This window comes from Triticum aestivum, chromosome 4A, assembly GCF_018294505.1.
Source record: "Triticum aestivum cultivar Chinese Spring chromosome 4A, IWGSC CS RefSeq v2.1, whole genome shotgun sequence".
In the NCBI taxonomy this organism is placed as follows: Eukaryota; Viridiplantae; Streptophyta; class Magnoliopsida; order Poales; family Poaceae; genus Triticum; species Triticum aestivum.
Genome location: NC_057803.1, coordinates 306,508,845 through 306,519,264, shown reverse-complemented (window position 1 = coordinate 306,519,264; position 10,420 = coordinate 306,508,845).

The following is a 10,420-nucleotide window of genomic DNA, read 5'->3' as shown; positions in this document are numbered from 1 at the left end:
ATGTTTCTGCCAGCCTGTTATCAGTAAGTTCAGTTTTGCCATGTGAATAGCTAGTGTTCTATGCATCCTATGACCATGTTCTTGCCATGAGTAGTTGCACAAATATGCCTTCTTGTTGTTGCTTACATTCACATGCCATGAAATGCTTTGTGGTGAGTTGCACAAGCTCGCAAACATGTCTATTGGTCGCTGTTTCTGCCATGATCAGTTTATTTCACCAAATCTATGAAACTGTTATCATTTGCAATTTTGCCATGATGTTTTGAATATGTTCTATTGTTTTATAGCAGGAGCTGAGTGTTCATGGTTTGTAGTGCTTGACATGTACATGCTTGCCATGCCCTTTGATGCCATGAAATATTCCTGTAGCATATAGGTTTCTTGTCTCAAAGTATGCATCATGAATCTGTTTTAGCCTTACTCTGTTTTTCACTACGTCTGAGAATCTGTTATGACTTGCTTAGTTGTCTTGATGAATGCCACTGATCTAGAGGCTATATGGAGATGCTTATTAATCATGTTTTGCCATGTCTAACCTGTAATTTAATGCCATGCCTTTGGTTGCTATGATCTTGCACTGTAGCATGTTTGTTTCATGCCTCCAACATGTCATCATATTATTCCTGCTCACATGTATACCCTGTTTTTCATTAAGTCATAACCTGTGTTATAAAGTTGCTTTTTTGCATTGATCATCTTGGATTTATCTTGATGCCTATGAACCCGAACCTTAATGATATTTGAAGCATGTAACCTGTACTTTGAGTGCACATCAAGTTTGTGTCCATATGTTTCCTGTAGTATGTTGTTTCCTTGATTGCAAAGTGCTTAGTTGCTGTTTTGGGTAGATTGTGTTTGAAACTTGTATTGAGTGTATGTGTTGAACCGTGGCTCTGTTTGGAGCATGCTCTACATGAAACTTTCTTGGTTTTGCATGTAGTTTCATCATGCCATGTTGCATCCATATTTTGGAGTGCTTGTGATTGGGTTTTGCCTTTATTTGCATCAATGCCATGTTTAACTTGTTTTGCTCATATCTTCTAGGCCGTAGCTCTGAATTAAATGAACTTTATATGTAACTTGACTAGAAAGACGTGTATAACATCTTGGTGCACTTTAACTTGTTGTTTAACCACTTCAACATAATGTGTTATTCAGATCTAGACCAATTTCGAAATTTGCATATGGGGAGTTTCCGGAAGTGTTATGTGTTGATCTCGGCCTCATTTAAACTTGCTTTGATGCGTGGTTCTTGTATGCATCATCTCTTGCCATGTGTAGCATCATGTAGCCTTGTCACGCGTCATACTTGGTTGAGCATCATGCCATGTTATGTGTTGTGTGTTTACCATGTTGTTTGCTTCTTTTCGGTTGTGCTCCTTCTCGATAGTTCCTGTTTCATTGCGATTGTGAGGATTTGTTTGACTACGTGGGATTGTATTTTCATGGACTCGTTCTTCTTCCTAGCGGGATTTCAGGCAAGATGACCGTCACCTTGGATCTCACTACTATCTTTGCTATGCTAGTTGTCTCGATGCTATCGCTATATCGCGCTACCTACCACTTGTTTATCAAGCCTCCCAAATTGCCATGATAGCCTCTAACTCATTTCACCATCCTAGCAAACCATCGTTTGGCTATGTTACCGCTTTGCTCAGCCCCTCTTATAGCGTTGCTAGTTGCAGGTGCAGTTGCAGGTTGTTCCATGTTGGGACATGGATATCATGCATATCATGGGATATCACAATATCTCTTGTTTAATTAATGCATCTATATAGTTGGCAAAGGGTGGAAGGCTCGGCCTTTTGCCTGGTGTTTTGTTCCACTCTTTCCGCCCTAGTTTCTGTCATACCGGTGTTATGTTCCTTGATTTTGTGTCCCTAACACGGTGAGGGTTTATGGGCCCCTCTTGACAGCTCACTTTGAATAAAACTCTTCCAGCAAGGTCCGACATTGGTTTTACCATTTTCCTAATAATAACTAAAAACTTGCATAGGGACCGGCTAGCACCCAAGGACTCTTAATCAACCCCCGGGCCAATGCTCCTCATGAGTGTTGGTGTCGGTGGGAACGACACCTATGGGATCACAAGAATCCCTACTATGGTTGCGGGGCGCGGGGTCGTGAGAAGAGCGGATCAAACAGATAGCACACGGTTCGTTTATCCAGGTTCGGGCCGCGAGGATGCGTAAAACCCTACTCCTGCTTTGGTGGATTGTATATTTGTGTTCTTGAGCTAGCTATGGGGCGTGAGGAGCTCCAAAAAGCCGAATCCTCCTCCTGGTCGCCTCGGGCCTCCTTTTATAGGAAAGGGGTTGCCACAGTGGCACACAGGAGGTGGAAAGGGTACAGTGATGCGAGGTTATCCCTTGCATTACATGACAAGGCGCATTTAATGCGTCTTGCCCAGGTGTCCTTGCTCTCGTGTCGACACGCGCCCTGGCCAGCGGCGCCCGCGGTGCCATGTAGGCAGGCAGGCAGCTGAGGTGGCGCAGTGGTGGGTCTCCACGAAGACCCGCATGCCGCCACGCAGGTGCTTGCCCAGCTGGTTGGGTCGGCAGCTGCATGCGAATGGCGGTGGAGGTTTGATTGGCGTGGGCCTGATGGTGGCCCTACGGGTGTTCTTGGCAAGGGCCTTGCCGGGGCCCCGGCAAGGGTCTTGCCGTGGCGCCTGCTGTCATCCCCGGCAAGGCTCTTGCCGGGGGCCTTGTGGTCCTCCTTGGCTGGGATCCCGCCAAGGATCATCATCTTCTAAAGGGTGTATCTGATCTTGAATGTCTTCACAAAGATCTGCATGCCACCACGGGGATGTCTCCCGAATCCTTGCCCCATGGGGGCAGTGGACTCAAGGGTGACTCACTCCATAGGTGTGGGGCGAGCTGCCACGGCAAGGGTCTTGCCGGGTTTGCTAAAACCGCCTCCCGGCAAGGATCTTGCCGGGGGGGGTCCGCTTCATCCCCTTTGCCCTTTGTGGTCTTGGTCTTGGCGTCATTCTGCTTCTCCTAAGCTTCGGCCTTACCTTGGCTCACCTCCCTTGCCTTGCTCAGTGTGGTGGTGCCCGTGGCTCAGACTGCCCGTGCACAGTTATAGGGGTACAAAAAGTGTACCCCTCTTTTTGTACACCGACAGGAGCCCCCGGGCCTGGGCCACACGTAAGCGCAGTCGCGTCATTGGACTAGGCCCAAAAACGGTGCGCGGGCAGGCAGGGCGGTTTTTACCGCGGTAAGTCTCTTTGCGCGCTGCGCTTCCCATGCTTCCCACGCGTGGTGCGGCGTGGGGAGGCGTGTGTGACGTGGGCGGCATGCGTGGGGCTGAGCTCTGCATGCATGCGTCACGTCATAGTAAAGGGGGCGGTTCGCGCCTTCCCCATAAACGAAGGGAGGCGTGGAGGCGCGGCCCATTTGCTGAACGGGGCCGAGGCGTGGTGTAACACCCCGGATATGATTTACCTAATATGTAATCCAACTCTTGCCGTTTCCGACATTAAGTTATTTTATTTCCTTGGGTTCAGGTTTTTGTATCCGTGTGTTGTTGTCATTGTCATGCATCTCATATCATGTCATCATGTGCATTGCATTTGCATACGTGTTCATCTCATGCATCCGAGCATTTTCCCCGTTGTCCGTTTTGCATTCCGGCGCTCCGTTCTCCTCCGGTGGTCATTTCTACCTTCTTTTCATGTGTGGGGATTAAACATTTCCGGATTGGACCGAGACTTGCCAAGCCGCCTTGGTTTACTACCGGTAGACCGCCTGTCAAGTTTCGTACCATTTGGACTTCGTTTGATGCTCCAACGGTTAACCGAGGGACCGAAAAGGCCTCGTGTGTGTTGCAGCCCAACACCCCTCCAGTTTTGCCCAAAACCCACCAAAACCCTCTCCATCATCTAGAGCGTTCGATCACGATCGCATGGCCTAAAACCACACCTCATTTGGACACTCCTAGCTCTCTCTATGCCTATATATAGATCTCCTTCTGAAATCCCGGATCTCCTCTTTCCCCAAACCCTAAAATTCGTCTCCGCCGCCACCGGACATGTCCGCCACCCCCGGAAGAATCGCCTCCACCAATCCCGAGCTGCCACGCGTCCGGCCGCCGCCCTCTCCGCCGCCGGCCCGGGGAGCACAAGTCGGCCCCCCGAGGCCCGTTCGCCGCCCCGCACCTGGGAGCGCCCGCCGCCGCCGCCGAGGTTGCGCCTTCCCCGCGCCGCCATCCACACTCGCCGCGCCACTCCATCGGCGGCTCGCACCTCGCCGCTGCTCTGGCCACCTTGCGCCGCCGACCTCCGGTCGCCGGAGCCCTCAAGTCCGGCCGGCGCCGCCTCGCCTCCCCGCATCTCCATCAGCTCCGGCCACCTCGCCGGCCTCGTCCCCCTCCTCTTTCGCCGGTTTCTCTCCAGCGAGCTTGAGCTCCAAGTCCGGCCGACGAACCTTGGTTTCCGCGCATGAACAGTACCTCCCAGATCCAGATCTGAGACGGTTGACTTTCCTCCCGAAACACTAATTATTTTGCTATGTTCATCGTGCCGTAACTTTGCATCTGTAGATCCGTTTTGGGCATGTAGCATATCAAAATGTTCGTCTCAGAGAGCACATCATTTCATCTCATTGCATCATTTTCATTTGTGTTCATCTTGATGCCCGAAATGCTGTTGGAAGAGTGCTATTTGAGATAATTGTCAGATCTGCTGCTCCAAATAGCTATTTGTCATTTTTGCCATGATTAATGTGTGCATGATATGCCCCTGAGCTCTACATGTGTTTTGTTATATGCTTTGCCATCTTTCCAGAGGTGCCATCCATGTATTTTTGTGATGTGTGTGGTGACTAGCACAAGCTTGCAAAGTGGTGCTCGTTAACGCTGATTTCAGGGACTTAGCAATTCCACTAAGTCCTTGATCTATTTTTATCAATATGCCATATGTTCATGTTGTTTCCTAGTGATGCGTGCCTCTTTTGAGGATGATCAGTAAGGATGATTTGTTAATATTGTAGTGCCCTATCCATCCATGTCTTTGGTTGCAATTATGGAGCACCCTAGCTTGAGTCAATCGAGCTCTACTTTTGCTATTTCGTGAATCTGGGCAGATTGTCTACTTGTTAGCGATTTTGCCGAGGATGTTGTAGTTGATCCGTGCATGATATGTTGTTGTTCTTTCCTTGTCTAGCTTGTATAATGTGTATTCTTGATGGGTGTATGCTTATATTGTCATGACATGCTCTGTAGTGAGTGCATCGAGCTCGTAAACAGGCCTACTTGATATCTGATTTGTATGTTCCAATTTTCACTAAGTCTGTGATCTGATTATGTTTTTGCCATGTTCACATGCTTGCAATTGTATTTTCAGATCCCTTTTGGCTCAAGGTCACTAAGAGACTTTTGTTAAGCTCTTTGAGTAGCTCCATGCCATGCCTTGCTTTGCCATGTTAAGTTCTTGTAGCATCTAGTTTTCATGCTCCAAAGTGTGCTACCTGATCTGAAATTCGAGACAAGTGTTAATTTCACCAAGTCTGAAACTTGTTTACCAATTGCACTTTTGCCATGCTTGTTTGAACCTGTTAATGGATGAATTGGCCATAGCTCAGTGTTCATCTTTTGTTAAGCATTATGAGTGGATCCCTGCCATGTATTTTGTTGCCATGTTTGGGTGCTGTAGCATGTTTAACTTGTTGCATTAAATGGCTTGCTGTTTATTGCAGACCGTTGTCATATTTGAATTGCTTGCCATTTCCAAACAATGTCTCCGATATCGGTGTTCTTTATATCGATTTCAACCGAAATCACCTCACCTTTCCAGTGGCACACTTGGATTTCCAAGTTGAGGCCAGGTTCTTTCATTCCTTGTCAAATCTTGCATATGCATCACATATCGCATCCCGCATAGCATACCATGTTTGCATCATGTTGTTTGAGTTCGCACGTGGTTGATTGTGTTCCGTTTGCTTGTTTGTATTGTTTGGGTAGAGCCGGGAGATGAGTTCGCTAACGAGGAGCCCGTTGAGTTTGCTTTCGAGGATCCAGTCAACTCTGACAACTTTGCAGGCAAGATGATCATACCCTCGAAATCACTTCTATCTTTGCTTTGCTAGATGCTCGCTCTTTTGCTATGCCTATGCTACGATGCCTACCACCTGCCTATCATGCCTCCCAAATTGCCATGTCAAACCTCTAACCCACCGTGTCCTAGCAAACCGTTGATTGGCTATGTTACCGCTTTGCTCAGCCCCTCTTATAGCGTTGCTAGTTGCAGGTGAAGATTGGAGACCGTTCCTTGTTGGAACCTTAATTTTCTTGTTGGGTTATCATTATATTATCTTGTTATCTTAATGCATCTATATACTTGGTAAAGGGTGGAAGGCTCGGCCTTTTGCCTAGTGTTTTGTTCCACTCTTGCCGCCCTAGTTTCCGTCATATCGGTGTTATGTTCTCGGATTTTGCGTTCCTTACGCGGTTGGGTGATAATGGGAACCCCTTGACAGTTCACCTTGAATAAAGCTCTTCCAGCAATGCCCAACCTTGGTTTTACCATTTGCCACCTAGCCTTTTTTTCCCTTGGGTTTCCGGAGCCCGAGGGTCATCTTATTTAAACCCCCCGGGCCAGTGCTCCTCTGAGTGTTGGTCCAAACTAGAGTCCTGTGCAGCGCCCCCTCGGGGAAACTCGGGGTTTGGTTTTAGTTGTATGGAGAGCTCATCTGAGTGTGCCCTGAGAACGAGATATGTGCAGCTCCTATCGGGATTTGTCGATACATTCGGGCGGTGTTGCTGGATTTGTTTTAACTTGTCGAAGTGTCTTGTAGAACCGGGATACCGAGTATGATCGGAATGCTCGGGAGAAGGTATATCCTTCGTTGACTGTGAGAGCTTGTCATGGGCTAAGTTGGGACGCCCCTGCAGGGATTTGAACTTTCGAAAGCCGTGCCCGCGGTTATGGGCATATGGGAATTTGTTAATGTCCGGTTGTAGATAACCTGAACCTTAACTTAATTAAAATGAATCAACGGTGTGTGTTACCGTGATGGTCTCTTCTCGGTGGAGTCCGGGAAGTGAACACGGTGTTGGAGTAATGTTTTCCGTAGGTTGTTTCTCTAGTTCTTTGTTCGCGCTTTGCCTTCTCTTCTCGCTCTCTTTTGCGAACAGGTTAGCCACCATATATGCTAGTCGCTTGCTGCAGCTCCACATATTACCTTGCTTTTCCTATAAGCTTAAATAGTCTTGACCGCGAGGGTGCGAGATTGCTGAGTCCCTGTGGCTCACAGATTACTTCCAAACCAGATGCAGGGCCTGATGACTCCATTCCAGATGACACGCTTGAGCTCAAGTGGGAGTTCGACGAGGACTCACGCCGTTACTATGTGTCTTTCCCTGATGATCAGTAGTGGTGCCTAGTTGGGGCGATCGGGACCGTGTCGCATGTTGGGTTGATCTTTTATTTTGGCACCGTAGTCGGGCCATGAGTGATTGGATGATGTAATGCTATTTATGTACTTTGTTTGACGTGGCGAGTGTAAGCCAACTATGTACCTTCCCCTTTTTATTATCTATATTACATGGGATGTTGTGAAGATTGCCTTACTTGCGACATTGCTTTCAATGCGGTTATGCCTCTAAGTCGTGCTTCGACACGTAGGAGATATAGCCGCATCGAGGGCGTTATAAGTTGGTATCAGAGCCTTCCCGGACCTTAGGAGCCCCCACTGATTAATCGTTTTTAGCAGCCGTTGTTGAGTCTATAAAAATGTTTTGAGTCTTTTAGGAATTATATATCAGAGAGTTTAGGAATTCTTTTTACTCCCCAGTCCCTTCATCGCTCTGGTAAGGCATCCCGACGTAGAGTTTTGACTCTTCTCTTCTCAAATTTCACAATTTTTTTAGGATCATGCGGGTATCTTGGAATCGTTCCGATGGATTTGTGATGAGAACATTGTTCTTGGTGCCTCCTGTCATTTAGGGGTTGTGGCAGTGTCCCGGGGAGTTGAGCTCCAAGGTGTTGTCGTCACAATTTTATCGTTGCAGTTCTGGAATACCTGAGTTTAGGTCGCCGACATCGAAAATCTCTTTTATGCAGTTGTTGGTGAGATAACCTCGACGCCACCCAGTACTGGGGCGGGAGTTCGGGAGTATTGCCATAACTTGTATAACGGATGCTTTTCGAAGGTTGAGGTAGATGGTTTCCGAAGTTTTTCTCGGTTATGTGTTGAAGGATGGATACAGCTGGATGTAGGATTTGCTAGTTTTGGGTGAGATATTATGCTTCCCCTGTACCCCCAACACCTGATAGCATAACCGGAAAGGTTCGGGAGTTTCATAGGTGGGAATTCTGGTAGCTCTAGTTTCTTCTTCCACGAATATTTGGTTTGAGATTGGGATTTCTTACCGAGTATTCGTTCTTGTTCCGTACCTTGTTGATTTATTCCTCTACCTAAATTCTAAGTGGATTCTCAATTTATGGATATGTGACCATTTCAAGTGGAATGCATTCATTCTTATGTTCGGATGTGAAGACTATATGTTGCAATTTCAACCCGCTTGATTTAGCTTCCATTTTATCTGTCAATGTGCTAACGGATGTCACCCTCTTCAGGATGGCTCCCGCTAAGAGCAGCAATCAGAATCAGAATCAGGATCCGCCACCACCTCCCCTCCTACGGAGGCATGGCAAGCTGTGATTGCCGCAACCAATGCAAACACGCAGTTGATCATGCAAATTCTTCAAGAGCGCAACCAAGCGAACCAAGGCAACCAAGGCAACAATCAGAATCACTTTGCTACACTCAACCAGTTCCTTGCTAACCAGCCAAAGACTTTAAGCAATTGTGTTGAGGCAACTGATGCTGACGATTGGCTCGTGGACTTATGCAAGCATTTCGAGTGCAGTAACGTCAGGCCTGAGGACTTTGTCAAGTTCGCTTCCTTCCAACTCAAAGACCAAGCTGCAGAATGGTTCCAGCAGTACAAGGATTCCAGAGGAGGCCGTGTGATTACCTGGGATGAATTCCGTCAAGACTTCAAAGCTCATCATATTCCTCAGAGCGTGGTTGAAAGCAAGCGTGAGGAATTCTGCAACCTGAAGCAAGGCTCTTTGTCTGTCTATGACTACAACAAGTTGTTTCAGAAGCTCGCCCGCTTTGCTAAGCAGGACGTCCCTGACGAGAAGAGCATGATATACCAGTTCAGGGGTGGTCTCAGAGAAGAAATCCAGCTAGCTCTTATTCTCTTTGAGCCCTTGAGGTATGATGAGTTCTACAACATGGCATTGAAGCAAGAGGCCGCCCAACTGGAGTGTGATGCTTCCAAGAAGCGATTTAGAGATGCTACACCATCTTCCTCTACTCAAGTGGCCAAGCAGCAGAAGTATTGGCTTCCTCCTCCTCCGTTTCGTCAGCCGTATCAGAAGAGCAAAGGTGGCAGTGGATCTTCCCACCCACCCAACCCTGGCTTTCAGAACAAGACTTTGTCTCAAGATCCAAGATCGAGTGCCCGGTATCACCGTCCGCTTTCAGAGGTCACGTGAAACAAGTGCCAACAGAAGGGTCACTATGACAACAAATGCTTCAACCAGAGGCGTCTCCCTCCTCCTCCTCCTGTGAGATCGGCAAGTACAGCTGTGGTCAAGCATAACCCCAAGCATGCCAAGGTCAATTTGATGAATGCAGCTCAGGCAGAGGACTCGTCAGATGTCATCATGGGTAACTGTCACAACCCTAGAATTTGTTTGTCATTAGTTGCATTAAGGCATTCATGCATCATGTTTAAAATTCATGAAACTTGAAATGGGGATGACAAACCCTAGCACTAAATAAAATGCAATTAGGATCAAAATAAAAATATTTTCAATAAACCCAGAATGCCCTTTAGAAAAGTTCATTATTTTTGTTAAAGGTGAAAACCCCTGCCATCAATGATGCACATATTTCTAGGCCATTCTGGATTTTTGAATTAAATCCTATTGTATTTGACCTTGGGCATTTAAATACTATAAATAATTTAAATGTTCAAATAAATGTTGGAAATTGTTAAGGGTCACTGAAATAATTCAGGAAGCACCCATAATTGTTTCCAGGATTTTGTAAAATGATTTGATATTTTAAATCAAATCAAAACAAACTACAGAAAATAGAAAACAGAATTAAATAGAAATAAGAGAGAGAGAGCAGAAGATCTTACCTGGCGCTCACCTGGTAGCCCACCTGGCCCAGCACGGCCCAGCCCATCTCCACTCCCCCCCTGTCGTCTTCCTCTGCCAGTAGGCAGAGGCGAGGTGTGGCGCGCGCCCGAGAGGCCTCGGCCACCTCCTGCTTCCCCTGGCCACCTCCTGCTTCCTCCTCGACACCCCGGACGCCTCCATGCGTGCCACGCCACCCCCCTGGAACTCCCTCACTCTCCCGAACTCTTCCCCCCTCCTCTGCTTCCTCTCTCTCTC